At 39.3% G+C, this 15,659-nt stretch overlaps 1 non-coding gene across 1 annotated transcript; it reads right to left on the bottom strand.

Moving 5' to 3' along the window:
- Nucleotides 1–6,037: 6,037 nt before the first annotated feature.
- LOC145625906 (small nucleolar RNA R71) lies at nucleotides 6,038–6,144 on the bottom strand. Its single transcript, XR_014110801.1, has one exon. It is a non-coding gene; the product is annotated as a small nucleolar RNA R71 (small nucleolar RNA).
- Nucleotides 6,145–15,659: the final 9,515 nt, after the last annotated feature.

Below are 15,659 nucleotides of genomic sequence, written 5' to 3'. Positions count from 1 at the left end.
TGTCTCCCCAAAACCAAACCCGGTGATGAGTGCCTTTCGCGTCGAATCATAATCGAATGAAGTGAAAGTGTGGAAAGTCTAGTGTTGCGGAAAGTTTTAATTTCTTTTCTCTTCTCTCTGTTTTTGAAAACTTATTTTAAGAAAACAGCCAATCCAGTTTGGTTGGTCCATGATATGGGTCCAATAATAGTGTAGTTGGATGGGGCTTGACAAAAGCTTTCCAACGATATATTATAAGCCCAATTCCGATGAATATTGAGGAAATTATGGCCAATTTACTAAACTGGGCCCGGTTTGAGCCTTATATGCGGCCCAATGATCTAGGGGAGGGCCTAATGTGATTTATCATTCCTAATGCAATTAGGAATGGTTTTAGTCTTCTAGATTCTTCTAGAAGGTTCTTTTCATTCCTAATTCAATTAGCATTGATAAATTGACTTGTTGACTTTTCAGAGTTTTAATTAAAACTAAATAGCATTTTCGAGGAAATTATATGATTTTATCCTCCAGTACGGCAAATATATTTGATTTTTGAAAACGCGTTGAAAATAGGCTTGGCGCCTGACCCCAGGCTTTGGCGCCTGGAACCAGGTCTGGCGCCTGGCGCTAGCCATTGGCGCCTAGCGCCAGTGTTGGTGCCTAACGCCAAATAGCCAGGGTTTGCGCCAACTCTGTTTTTTGTGCGACAGACTCTGTTTTGTTTATTTTATCTTTTTGGCTGATTTTCTCTATAAATATCGTATTAAAAGCTCCGTTTTCATTCACCAATTCTCCTCCTTCACAAGTTCTCATCAACAATCAGTTTTCATTCGCAATCATTAATTCTTTAGCATTCTCTTAATCATTTATCTTTTTCTTTTCTTCTAAACTTTTTTTTTACATACAAAATTCCGCATTCGCAAGATCTAGAAACACTTAGCCATATTCGAACTTGCCTTCGCCCTAGACGTGAAAGGTTTAATTTATGAGGGTTTAGTCCCAAATCTCTATTTCCATTATTTAATTTGATTGTTTTAATTATTATTTTCCTTGAAGTTACTAAGGTGTGTATTTTGTCATTAGAAAGAGGTACGAGGAATCAAAGTAAGTGCTTTATTGGTTTTATTGATGTTATGATGTAGAAATCATGTTTACATTGTCATTATGATATTCCTAGTATCATGTCTAGGGTATTTTTAATATTAATTATGATTCCTGCGATGCTTCCTATGTTCTTCCTAATATTTATGATTGTTAGTATCATGTTAGGGTTAAAGATTTGATTTTTAATGCTTAGTGACATGCTAGGGTTTGTTATTAATCTTGTTAGTATCATGCCTAGGATCTTGCTATTATTATTATGCTTTAATATTGACATGAACATGATTATGATTATAATTGTTATAATTTATGATTATTATTATTATTATTATTATTATTATTATTATTATTATTTTTATTATTATTATTATTATTATTATTATTATTATTATTATTATTATTATTATTATTATTATTATTATTATTATATTGATGATGATTATAACTTTATTGTCATGATATTGATTATTTATTGTTGCTTGATTATTTATTTATTGCTTGATCACACCTTTTATGCATGTTAAAGGGAATTTGGTACTTGTAATAACGCTTAATAAGATAATTAATAATCTTGTTAGGGTTAATGTGATTATAATTTCAAGTGATCGCCAATAATAGTTTATTTATGCATTAAATTCAACCAACATAGATTAAACAGGTTTGGGCTTAATCCTATTGATCACATGTTAATTGAAAAGCGCACATGAATACGATCAGAATAAAGTAGAGGCCTATTATTAGGGCAGGTTCAATCTCTTTTAGGTTGGATTTTTACCATCATCCCCGAACCCTTATTTTGTTCTAGACCTTATGGAGTTGACGATCTCTTGGATCGTTAAGGGGTGTAACCTATGGTTTACAAGTTCCTAAAAAACTTGTTGGCGACTCTTTTGCTCTATCTTTTCCCCTTTTGGACGCCACCGTACTTTAGTGTATGATCACAGTGGGGTTCAAGCTATTGAGTTTAACGCTTGAAATTTATTCCCTACAGTTTTTTGGCGACTTCACTAGGGAGGATTTCTATTTTAATTCCTGAATTTGTTTCGGCAATGATTTAGAATGAGTGGATGAGACTCGAAAAGTTCTAAGTATTTCATGTGCGTAATTTTGATTAACATTATTGTCATATGCATAAAAAAGATCTCAATTGAAAGACCATCCGTAATGAGTTAAAAACATAGGATTTTACACGTAGGAAATTTGAGGAATGTCTTTCACAACTAGGACTGAAATAACACCGCGCGAAACTGAAAAATTTTATTGAGCACAGAAAGCTGCTGAGGCATGTGGGAAGTAGCGTCAGGGGCCAGAGCTTGGCGCCAGTATTTTAGTTGTAGCGCCAGACGCCAGTATTGGCGCCAAGCGCTACAGTTAAAAGCTGGCGCCAGTCTCCGTTTGCTGGCGCCAATTTCCCCCAATACCGAGCCAGAAATATGCGTTCTAATTTCGACCAGTTTTTCGTATTGTTTGCTCGATCCTACTTCCTGATTGAATTTTTTCTCACTTTTCTGAAACCCATATGTGTTCTACATATGGACATAACCCTCTGGGAATTCATGCTCCATCTACCCGATTGAACGCTCCGTGCAACAAAGGGTACATCCGAGATGTTGAATTCACCAAACCATGGAAGCGAGTTTTTCTAAACTCACGGTGTCCCATCCAACCCTTCACGGTTAGGCTTCCGCGCGGTGCATCCGGACAATTAACCATGGACCCTCTTTTGACTAAACCATATCCCGAACTTTAGAGAACTAGAGCCATGGTTAGGTGGCAAACGCATTGCATCATATTGTGCCTACTTGACTAATTGTGCATTATTTGTTGTGCATATATACTCTATGTTTCTCTTAACCGTTTGTTGACTTGTGTTGAGGCCAAAAAAAATTAATGACTTAAAGAACTTTGCCTATTTAATCAATTAATTAATTAATTTGAGTCAATGAAGTCTATTTGTTTTTTAATCGGAATTGACCTAGTACGACTTTAGGCATACCTCAATTGATTAATAACACCGAAAACAGTCCCAGATCGAAGCTCCAATGTTGGCGCCAAGGTCTGAGCTGTAGCGCCACATTATGGAGTGTAGCGCCTGACGACAATTCTGTCGCCTGGCGCCAAGCTCCACGGTGCGACGCCAGTCCTGTCGCTTGGCCGACAGTTCGGATTATTGGTCGAGTCATCACTTAGAGTCTAATTAATCAGTTTTCTAATTAATTTGGTTAAATTTTGCTGTCAACAGTATTTATTTGAGTAAATGATCGAGTTTAGGCACTAAGTCCCATGGTCTTACACAAGAGTCCAAGCATGTCACTTATACTCAACGCACACACCAATACACATACTTTGACCATGTTTAAGAGAGTCTTGTGTGCGCGTTTTTCCGTCATTTTTTTTAGGGGGGTAAGTCGGATATTAATCCTCAATTAAAAAAAAATAATACTTAGTTCCCTAAAAATATGTACATTATTTTTGCCAAAAAATATGCACCCTTTTCTTTTTTTTTCTTTTCTTCCTTAAAATAAACCGTAAAGTCAAGTTGATTCGAGTCGAGTAATTAAAACGCAAAATGGTTTATTTACAGCGCGTGTGATGTGTCTATTTTATACAGTATTTTACCCCCGTCCCTTGGTCATAATTAGTAGTGTTTTTGGCTCTTTAGAGCCACTTTTATTACTAATTGGTGTTTTCTAGTGTCTTCGTAGATTTGTTTGACTTTTGTAGGGATTTATGCTTTTAGAGTATTTTCCCGAGATATTTTGGAGCAATCATGAACATTGGAGAAGCGCGACCAGATTTTATAGTCCAGGACCGGTTAGAGCCATTGAACCGGTGATTAAGGGCTCGGTATAGGTGATACCGGGGCATTTGGATCGAGTATTCAAGACCGGAAGAGGAAACCCAGATTGGCCCGAAGAATTGGGGCCCAATCGAAGTCCAAATAGTGGCCCAAATGAGCCGCCCGGCCAAAGAGGCTGGCGCCCGGAGGTGCGCCTGGCCGGGCGGGAGAAGCTTAGGCTGGCGCCCGGTGACGCGCCCGGCCGGTCGCGAGTTTAGTATTAGGGATAAAAAAGGCGCGCCCGATCGGGCGGTGCCTCGCCCGATCGGGCGCGTGTATTTCTTAGGAGACGATTAGCGTCGGTTTAATTTGTTTTAGTTTAGGATTTTGTACGGAGTATAAATACTCCCCCGTAATACGATTTTAGTATCTCTTCTTCTCCTTTTTACACTTTCTTTACTCTCTTAATTGTTCTCTTAGAATTCTCTCTCTAAACCTTTGTTCTTAATTCTACTCTTAATTCCAGATTTATTTTGGTAACGATTTCTCTTCCCTTAATCTTAGTTGTTTATTTTATTCCTTTCATCATGATTTATTTTATTGCTTTGATTAGTTTAGTTTTTAATATGTGTGAGTAGTTTTATTTCTAGGGTTTAAGGGGATCCATAAATAATATGAAGGGGTAATTTATTGTTGTTGTTGATTATCAATGCTAGATTGATTTCCTATTGATTGAATTAATGCTCTGTGACTAGATTAGGCCTGATCTTTTATGCATGAGTTTAACAACATTGATTCGAGATTCGACAGATGAGAATTAATGTTTAGGTCTAGTTTCAATAGGCAGATTAATTTATAAATGGTTAAGTCGAGATTCGAGAGATGAGATTTAATACCGGTAAATTAATTGTGTGATTGTAATACGTAGCGAAAGCCCTTTACAATCTTGTTAATTGATGCATTGATGATTGACTATTGTTGATTATTGGTATTGCATGATAATTTCTTATTGAATTGTTTTAACGTTTTACAATTGCGGCTTGTAAAAGTGTGGCAATATTAAATTGATGAATCGAGCAGATGTTGGTTTGATATTAAAGGCTATTTTCAATAAGAACTTAGATCTAGTAAATTGCGAAAGCCTTTTAGATCTATGGTGATTAATAAATTGCGAGAGCCTGTTAATCGTGTTATTTATGCAATGTTAATGATTGATTACTATGTTTTACCCTGGAGTATTATTTATTGGTGAACTTATACTCTAGATCCTTTTATATATTGTTTTCTCTCTATTCTCAATCTTAGTAGTTTAGTTTCTTGTTCGAATATTAATATTGGTTACTTAGATAATTTAGATTATAATAATCAATTAGGAGTAAAAAGACTTGTTTCCCTGTGGAGATCGACCCTACTTCCCTATCTACTTTAGTTAGAGGACTTAGGAATTATTTTTTATTAGGGGATACGACTTTACCCTGTCAAAATTAGGCGCCGTTGCCGGGGAAACAGTTTTATTTTTTATTTCTGATTGTTTTTGTAGTCTAGATTATTTCCCTTTTGTCTTAGAGAGCGTTAGTTCTCTGAGACAAATCTCACATTTGCTTCTAGTTTTTGTTTATGCCCAGGTGTTCCAGATCAGGTTACATCCCATTCGATCCTGAGATCGAACGTTCCTTCCATAGACAGAAAAATCTCTACAAGCAAATCCTGGCGGATTTTGGTGATAATAACAATAATCACCGCGATCCTCCAACTGGTTCTAGCGATTCAGTGACATCATCAAATGCAGAATTAGAGATGACGGCTCCAAAGAAGCTTAGTGATTATTCACAACCAAAGATTACGGATTTTCCACATCTCACCCCTACTCCGGCTCTTAATGGGGTTCAATTTGAAATTAAACCTCAATTTATAACGATGATAGAGAGGAAGCAATTTAGTGGAGCCAAGGGTGAAGACCCGAATCTTCACATTGCCGACTATTGTCAATATTGTAACACCATCAGGCAAGCCGGGGTCACTCAAGACCAAATCAGGGAGATTCTCTTTCCCTTCTCTTTAACTGGAAAAGCTAAATTGTGGTTTAATGGCTTAAATAGAACTACACTTGGTATAACTGACAGGGAAACTCTTGTTTTGAATTTCTATAACTAGTATTATCCTGCAGAGAGAACAGCCGTACTACGGAGTGCGATCCAGAACTTTGCCCAAGAAGCCGATAAGTCTTTATATGAGGCTTGGGAGAGGTTCAAGGATTTACAAAGAGATTGCCCTCACCATAATTTAGCGCAATGGCAGTTAATCCAAGCCTTTTATAATGGCCTTGGAAATTCTTCACGAATAATTTTAGACTCTGCAGCTAGTGGGAGATTTATGAATCTTGATGTTGATGATGCAGGTCAGGTTATTGAAGACATGGCGATACACAATTCCCAATATGGGAACCCTAGAGGATTTGCTAACAAGGGGAAGCATAGTGTCGACTCTGTATCCTTTTTGCAAGCTCAACTAACCTCTATTTGCCAAAAATTAGATAATCTGAGCACTGCTAATGTAGCCAATGTTTCTGCGATTAATAATAATTCTAATGAGGCTTTCTGTGAAAATTGTGGTATTGTAGGTCATTGGGAGCGGGATTGCAGGAGTTCCGTGGAGCAAGTTAATGCCTTCTAAGCTTATAGGCAGAATAACCCATACTCCAACACTTACAATCCTGGGTATCGGAATCATCCATACCTTTCCTACCGGAGCACTAATGTTCAAAATCCACCACCACAAGAACCACAGGCGCCGCAGCAACAGCAACATAAATATTATCATCCCAATGCTAGCTAGAAGAACCAACCACAACAACCCTCCTCATCTTCTGACCCTTCTCTGGTGGAAATTAGAGCAATGTTGGCTAATATGCAAAAGCACATGGAGAGCAGAGATGCGACAATTGATCAAATTCTAGCGTATAATAAAATTGTAGATAATCAAATTGCGCAACTCTCTGCTACTCTACAAGTCCGCCAACAGGGAGCTCTGCCGGCACAGCCGACTAGGCCTACGGATCAAGCATTTGCAATTACTCTAAGGAGTGGTTCAAACTATGAAGGGCCCTCTATGCCCAGAGTTGATGAACCTGTTTTATCAAATAATGCTAATCTTGATTCCATTAAACCAAACAATGTAGTTGATAGCCCTGCAGAGCTAAAGGATAATACTAACATATCTAATTCTACATTGTAGGGTACAACTCCAGAGAAGGTGGCTACTCCAGACAAGAGTAATAATGCTCCAAAGCCAATTATCAAACTTCCTTTCCCCAATCGTCAATTGAAGACAAACTTGGATTAGCAGTTTGGTAAGTTCCTGGAGGTGGTAAAAGATTTGAAGGTAATAGTTCCCTTTACTGAATTGATCACACAAATCCCCTTGTATGCAAAATTTATGAAAGAAATATTGACGAGAAAAAGGTCTATTAGTGAGGTAGAGACAGTAGCTTTCACTGCATAGTGTAGTGCCGTACTTCAAAATAAGTCTCCACCTAAATTAAAAGATCCGGGTAGTTTCTCTATCCCTTGTCATATTGGCAACCTCTTGATTGATAATGCATTATGTGATTTGGGTGCTAGTGTTAGCGTCATTCCATTATTTGTGTGTTCTAAGTTGAATATGGGTAAGTTAAAAGCTACCAATATAACTCTGCAAATGTCCGACCGTTCTTTCAAATACCCCCTAGGTGTTTTAGAGGATGTCCCCGTTAGAGTAGGTAAATTTTATATACCTGTAGATTTTGTTGTTCTTGATATGGCTGAGGATATGCAAACCCCAATTATTTTGGGTAGACCATTCCTTAACACTGCAGGAGCAGTCATAAATGTAAGAAGTGGTAAGTTAACATTATCAGTAGGGGATGATAAAGTTGTCTTTAATCTGAATAATGCCCCTAAAAGCTCCATGACTGAGGAGAAATGTTTTAGTGTTAATGTGGTTGTAAATTATTCTAACAAGCCCCAAGCTCTTGAAAAAGATCCCTTGGAGGCGGTATCTTGTGTTACATCCCTTTCAGATGAGATAGACAAATGGCAAAAGGAAGTCGATGCAATAGAAAGAGCACTCTACAATGTTGGTCTTGGTTTTGAGGATGAAAAGGTGGAACCGATCAAGAAAGTTGTGCAAACCGAGCCTACGGTAAGTGTTCCGCCGGATGGAGTTGCAAGTGTTGAACGCAATGACAATCTGGAGCAACCTTCGATCGAAGAAGGATTTTTAGTGCGTAGCATTGAAGATCCCCCTGTCCAAGTCAAGGAGGATCCACCAGATAAGGTGATTTGGCGTCCCACAGGGTATGTCAGGAAGCCACATCGCAGCCTGAACACCGCTAGACCGGGTGAGAAACCACCCGATCAAGCGTTAGGCTAAGGGTCCTAGATATTGTACTTGGTAAGAAGGTCATGCGGGACCTAGATAAACCAGCGCTTTGCGGGAGGCAACCCGTATTTTTCTAATACTTTTTAGACTAGTTTTTCCTTTCTTTGTCTTACGAGAGGAGAGAGGAGGGAATTTAATGAGTTTTACAAGTGTTTGTACAGGTTTGAAGGAAAAGAGTTAGCTAATTTTTGGAGAAAAGAAGAAAATATCGATTGGACGATTTAGCCTCGGGCCCGATCGGGCGAAGCTCGCCCGACCGGGCGCGAGAGCAAGGTTTTAAAATTGAGTAATACTGCCCGACCGGGCGAGTGGCGCCCGACCGGGCGCGAAACTTGTCGTTTACGGACTTGATTGTCCGCCCGATTGGGCAAGCCTCGCCCGACCGGGCGCGAGAAGGGCGTAAATTTAGAGTTAAAGATCGCCTGATCGGGCAAATAGCGCCTGATCGGGCGCAGGACAAAGAGGAAATCGGACAATCAGATCGTCCGATCGGGCGAACGGCGCCCGACCGGGCACGAGAAGGGCGGAATTTTTGGACTATAGATCGCTCGACCGGGCGACCCACCGCCCGACCGGGCGCGAGCGGATCCGACCTTTCTTCTTCTTTCTTTTCTTCTTTCTTCCTTCATTTCTTCTTACCTCCATAACTTTCTCTCTCTAAAACTCAAATTCTCTCTACCTTCTCTCTAAGATTTCTCCTCCATTACCAACCCAAATTCAAAACTCTTTACATATTTGTGATCCTCTCTTCATCCTCTACACTTTCATATAAAATTTTTTCAGTTTTAATTCAATAAATTTTCAAACCCATTTCTTAAACATGGCTTCAAAGAGGGCTAGGTCCATTTTTGGTAGGAGCTCCAGTTCGAGGGAGGAATACGACCCGGACTTGCAACTCCCGTACTGGCCGACGATCCGGATTGTGAGCCGAGAGCAAAAGGAACGGCTAGAGCACTTAATCGGTCGTGAGGTAATTCCTTCTCGGTGGTTACACCGCCCTACCCTAGAATCATTTGGTTTGTATGATTTTGTTAAACGATTTTTGAATGACATTGGCATGAGAAAATTTGTTGACATGCACTATCCTACATACCGAGAACTTACTTGTGAATTCCTTTCCACTTTCCATGTTGTTAGTAGTAGAAATGGGCCAAAATTTTTTTTTTTCAGGTTAAATAATAGAAATATTAGTTTAACTTTTGTAGAATTTTGTAAAATTTTTGAATTAAATTCTGAATTATCTCACCAGTGGCATGCAGACTATAAAATGGGTGACTTATATTATGCTTTGACTGGTTTGCCTACCCCCGACCCCCAACATGCTAGTACCAAACCTATTCACCACCCTGTCCCAAAAATCTGGCAAAGATTTGCGGGTTTGTATTTTTTAGGTAGGGCCGAGCCCCATAACGCTCAATCTAACGAACTAACTGTCATAGGACACTATGTGTACGGGTACGGGAAATTGAACATAGGTAGGTTTATAGTTCACCATTTGAGTAGGCATGCCACAGCCAGCACCGTTTCCAAGACCCCTATCCGTTTAGGTGGCCTTATCACTCGAATAGCAGTGAAAAAGGTCGGTTTTGTAGTAGACGGACCCCACCAGCTGACCAACTGTGGACCAGATACCTATATGACTGCTAGGTATTTTGAGGATGTGGGGTGGGTTAGACCGGATAGTGAGCAGACACCCTTTTGGTGTATTCGGACTGGGAACGAGCAACCTTTGCCCATTTTTCCCCTACCCAGTCCTGATTTGACCGCCTTTCCCCCAGGGCAACCTACTTACACTTATGATGTTTTTGTTGCCAACGCTAGGGGGCAGGCACCACCACCACCAGTTCCACCACCCCAGCCTCAGCCCGAGGTGGCTTTCTCTCCACCTCGTATGTCCCACTCCGTCCCTCATGTCGACTCTGACCCAGTTTGGGATCTTCAGAGTATAGGTCAGGCCCTAGGACGTATCGAGCATTCACATACTGACCTTAGGAGGATGGTAGGCTCCATAAACCAGAGGTTAGGGTACCTAGGGAGGAACCAGGGTAGAGCTCTCTACCCTATGTACGATGATTATGCTCGTCGGGGCAACATTCCCGACGATGCTATTCACCCTGACTGGTTTCAGCCTCCACCCCAGGGATACGATAGGGATCCCACTGCCCGCGGTATTTACACTGACTATTCTTCTTTCTTCGGGTACGGCCAGGACATTCCTTTTAGGGGACCGGCGGGGGGGGGGGGGGGGTTTCACGCTGATTATTTTGGTGGTAGCTCTTCTGGTGCAGGTGGTGCAGGTGGCAGTGGAGGTGCGGGTTTCGGCTCGATGGATGAGGATGGTGAGGACTAGCTATGCTGGGCTAGTTCCCGAGCCAATTAGGACATTGTCTGATTCTGGCTTGGGGGAGATTTTGGTTTGGTATATTTCTTTTTCTATTTTTTTTTTGGTGTGTATTCTTAGGTTAGATTTCCTGCTTTCTAGGTTAGTTTTATTGCTTTTATATATATATATAAAATAAAAAAAATTGAAAAAAATAAAAAATTCAAAAATACGTTCCAATGAATTATAAATTATGCTTCCCTGTGCCCCTTATTTGAGAAAATTATTTTGATTCTTGGTATTTGATGATAAGCATTGTGGATTAGTTGATCATGATTTGGTGTTTGATTGCCTTGAAACCTTAACATGCGTCAATTTTGTCCAACTACTTGTGAATATAGTGCTTGACTAGTTGATTTGGTAAGGAATGTGTGATAGTTCCATAATTCCTGGTATGTCAATGAATTTGAGTATTGGTTTGCAACTATTAGTAATATTTATATGATTCATTATTATGCACATTGTGGAGAACGAAGGCATTTGTTCTTTTAGGTAGCCTCCAGATATTGTAGATACATTTGTTCCCTTCTTGCTACCCATGTTGTTGCCTTGACTTTTTGTTGTTTATTAGCCGCATTACAAGCCTATTTTGCCCCATTGGTTACTAGTCCCACGCTTGGCTTGGGGGAGCTATTAGTGAGGTGAGGGAGTTTGTAGTGTGCTTATTATTTGCACAGCTTGGGTGGGCTTTTGAGAAGTTGTTTTGTTGTTATTCATGTTTATTTTTGATGAGTTTGAGAGTTATATTTTCTTGAAAAAATAAAGCATGATATTATGAAAAAAAAAGAAGTTCAAAGAAAAAAAAGTGTGAAAAAATAAGTGAACTTCGAAAGAAAAAAAAAATGTTCAAATGTTCTAGTTGGAGGTTGATCAAAAGAAAAAAAAAAAAAAAGAGCTTCAATGAAAAAATTCAAGTTTGGAAAATAAAGTTTGTTTATTCACTCTACTTCTTCATTATTATATCTTATGAGTGAAATTGTAAGAGTTGGGATTATTTATTAATTAGAGTATATTTGGTTGATGTTAGAGTTGGTTATGTAGGAGATGTAAGATCATTATTTATTTTGATCATGGGTTTTATTAGGATATGGCTCCTTTAACCAAAGCTTTTCTCTCACTTATTCCTAAATTTATCCTACCCTTTACCCTAGCCTTACATTACAAGCTTTAAAGACCTTCTGACCTTTGTGCATAGAATTGTATGAATGTGAAAGTGTTGTTATTCAATGCAAGTTATGATTTGGCATATTTCGAGTCGACTAGTAGGATTGAGCGTTCATTGTTGTATACACACGAGAGTGTGAGTTGGGAGGGCATTGTTCACATAAAGGGGTTGGATGGAGAGATATCGAGTACATCTTTTACTCGCCACAAAAATGAGAGTTGAGTGTGTGAGCACTAGTCTTGAATTCTATATGCTCTTGTGGTTTGCTCTGTTTGACAATTGTTAGGGAGATTGATAATTAGATGGATTTGATTGGTTGACTTGAAGCATGTTTATTTGATCTACCCTGGATTGTTTGTGCTTGATTTTTACTTTTTGGGGTGAAGCATATTTATTGATTCATTGATGAGATCTTTGCTTAGGGACAAGCAAAGGTTTGGCTTGGGGGAGTTTGATGTGTCTATTTTATACAGTATTTTACCCCCTTCCCTTGGTCATAATTAGTAGTGTTTTTGGCTCTTTAGAGCCACTTTTATTACTAATTGGTGTTTTCTAGTGTCTTCGTAGATTTGGTTGACTTTTGCAGGGATTTATGCTTTTAGAGTATTTTCCCGAGATATTTTGGAGCAATCACGAACATTGGAGAAGCGCGACCAGATTTTATAGTCCAGGACCGGTTAGAGCCATCGAACCGGTGATTAAGGGCTCGGTACAGGTGATACCGAGGCATTTGGACCGAGTATTCAAGACCAGAAGAGGAAACCCAGATTGGCCCGAAGAATTGGGGCCCAATCAAAGTCCAAATAGTGGCCCAAATGAGCCGCCCGGCCAAAGAGGATGGCGCCCGGAGGCGTGCCTGGCCGGGCGGGAGAAGCTTAGGCTGGCGCCCGGTGACGCGCTCGGCCGGGCGCGAGTTTAGTATTAGGGATAAAAAAGGCGCGCCCGATCGGGCGCGTGTATTTCTTAGGAGACGATTAGCGTCGGTTTAATTTGTTTTAGTTTAGGATTTTGTACGGAGTATAGATACTCCTCCATAATACGATTTTAGTATCTCTTCTTCTCCTTTTTACACTTTCTTTATTCTCTTAATTGTTCCCTTAGAATTCTCTCTCTAAACCTTTGTTCTTAATTCTACTCTTAATTCCAGATTTATTTTGGTAACGATTTCTCTTCCCTTAATCTTAGTTGTTTATTTTATTCCTTTCATCATGATTTATTTTATTGCTTTGATTAGTTTAGTTTTTAATATGTGTGAGTAGTTTTATTTCTAGGGTTTAAGGGGATCCATAAATAATATGAAGGGGTAATTTATAGTTGTTGTTGATTATCAATGCTAGATTGATTTCCTATTGATTGAATTAATGCTCAGTGACTAGATTAGGCCTGATCTTTTATGCATGAGTTTAACAACATTGATTCGAGATTCGACAGATGAGAATTAATGTTTAGGTCTAGTTTCAATAGGCAGATTAATTTATAAATGGTTAAGTTGAGATTCGAGAGATGAGATTTAATACCGGTAAATTAATTGTGTGATTGTAATATGTAGCGAAAGCCCTTTACAATCTGGTTAATTGATGCATTGATGATTGACTATTATTGATTATTGGTATTGCATGATAATTTCTTATTGAATTGTTTTAACGTTTTACAATTGCGGCTTGTAAAAGTGTGGCAATATTAAATTGATGAATCGAGTAGATGTTTGTTTGATATTAAAGGCTATTTTCAATCAGAACTTAGATCTAGTAAATTGCGAAAGCCTGTTAGATCTATGGTGATTAATAAATTGCGAGAGCCTGTTAATCGTGTTATTTATGCAATGTTAATGATTGATTACTATGTTTTACCCTGGAGTATTATTTATTGGTGAACTTATACCCTAGATCCTTTCATATATTGTTTTCTCTCTATTCTCAATCTTAGTAGTTTAGTTTCTTGTTCGAATATTAATATTGGTTTCTTAGATAATTTAGATTATAATAATTAATTAGGAGTAAAAAGACTTGTTTCCCAGTGGAGATCGACCCTACTTCCCTATCTACTTTAGTTAGAGGACTTAGGAATTATTTTTGATTAGGGGATACGACTTTACCCTGTCAGCGTGGTCAAGAAAGGAAGGACGGTTAATCAAAGACAACCTCTTCGTACAAGTCCAACTTTTCGACAAACCCATAGCTCGTAAGAGGAAAGCTAAGGTTATAATGGCAACACAAGAAGAAGTCAATGATCTTAAGAACCAACTGGCTACCGTGACTGAGACACTGAAGCTTCTCGCACTCAAGATCGATGATCCCGTGAAGCAACAACAGATGGACCTCATGCAAGAGAGTTTAAGCAATTTGTCTAGCGACTACAAGTTTCAAGAGCTTACATCACAAGGGGTCTCGGTGGACAAAGATCTTCTTCCGCAGAATTTCAACGCCAACGACATCCCAAAATTCAGAGCAACTGACAACCCTTACTTTCATTTAAGAGCATTCGAAACAATAATGAGTATTAAGGGTATCGATAAGAAAGTTTTCCCCTCTCTGTTCTCACTATCTCTCGAGACCGTTTGCCAACAATGGTTCTTTTCTCTCGAGAAAGAAAAGACCTCTACCTGGGAGTCAATAGCAAACGCTTTCGTTGATAGGTACAAGTGCAACATTCAAGTCGAGACTGACCATAGGGAACTCGAAATCCTCAAGCAGAAAGAGAATGAAGGCTTCACCTCCTTCTTTAACAAGTGGAGAGAAACCTCAGCTAAGATGATTGAGGTGCCAAGTGAAAAAGAATCTGTGAGACTGTTCATTAAAAATCTCCAAGAAAAATATTCCAAGCATCTCAAATATCAAAATCATCTCCATACCTTCAAGGCCGTTTATGACATTGGGATCAATATTGAAGATGACTTGGCTAAATTAAAAGCTGCCAAGAATAACTCCAACCGTGGCTGGAAAGGAAAGAAGAACGACAATCCTTCTTCTTCCAAAACCGCCCACTCAAACAATGTTAGCACCTTTAATTTAAGAGAAGTCCTTGCTATGAACAATCAAGGACAGAAGAAACCATTTAGGAGGAACTTCACTCCTATTGGCATGAGTTATGACACCGCATTTGATCGATTAAATGCAAAGGGTCTTATAACTCCTATTGGACCATTTGGGGACCCACCAGTTGAGAAGAGGTCGGCTAATTGGAACCCTAATGCACACTGCAAGTATCACCAAGGTAGGGGCCATCTCACTGAAAACTGTTGGAAGCTTAAGGAAGCTATCCAAGACTTGATCGACAACAACAAGCTGTCGTTGCCCCCTGCCAGTAAGAAGCCAAGCATTGACAATGCACCTCTAGCTCATACCCTGGCTATTTCCGATGGGGAAAACGAGGTTGACCCCTCATCTCTCATTAGACCAGTCAAAGAAATCAGCGCCATAGAAAAAGAAGAGGAGATCTTTTTCGATGTCAAGGATAACCTTCCATAACCGGCAAATAAAGATGATATACAATTGCTCACACTCTCTGTGAGGGAGGTATCGCAACTACTACGTGAAGCTCTCAAAGTTATGAACGAACTCCATAAGAAATATGATGAGCTTCCACTTCCGAAAGATGAACCTAAAAGAGAATTCACACCAGTGAGAACGACTTATGAGGCAAAGCATTTTCCCTTACAAGTCACTGGAAGACCCAAGAAGAGCAATAGAATTTACACTCCAATTGGGATCCCATATGCACAAATGTTCGAAATGCTCTCCGAGAGTGGCAAGATCAAACCTCTCGAACCGAGACCATTTGAATCGTTGAAAAGGACAGATAGATATTACTGTCACTATCATCAATCAGGGGGTCAC

This window comes from Chenopodium album, chromosome 3, assembly GCF_948465745.1.
Source record: "Chenopodium album chromosome 3, dcCheAlbu1.1, whole genome shotgun sequence".
In the NCBI taxonomy this organism is placed as follows: Eukaryota; Viridiplantae; Streptophyta; class Magnoliopsida; order Caryophyllales; family Amaranthaceae; genus Chenopodium; species Chenopodium album.
This window is presented reverse-complemented; position numbering and strand designations above follow the sequence as displayed.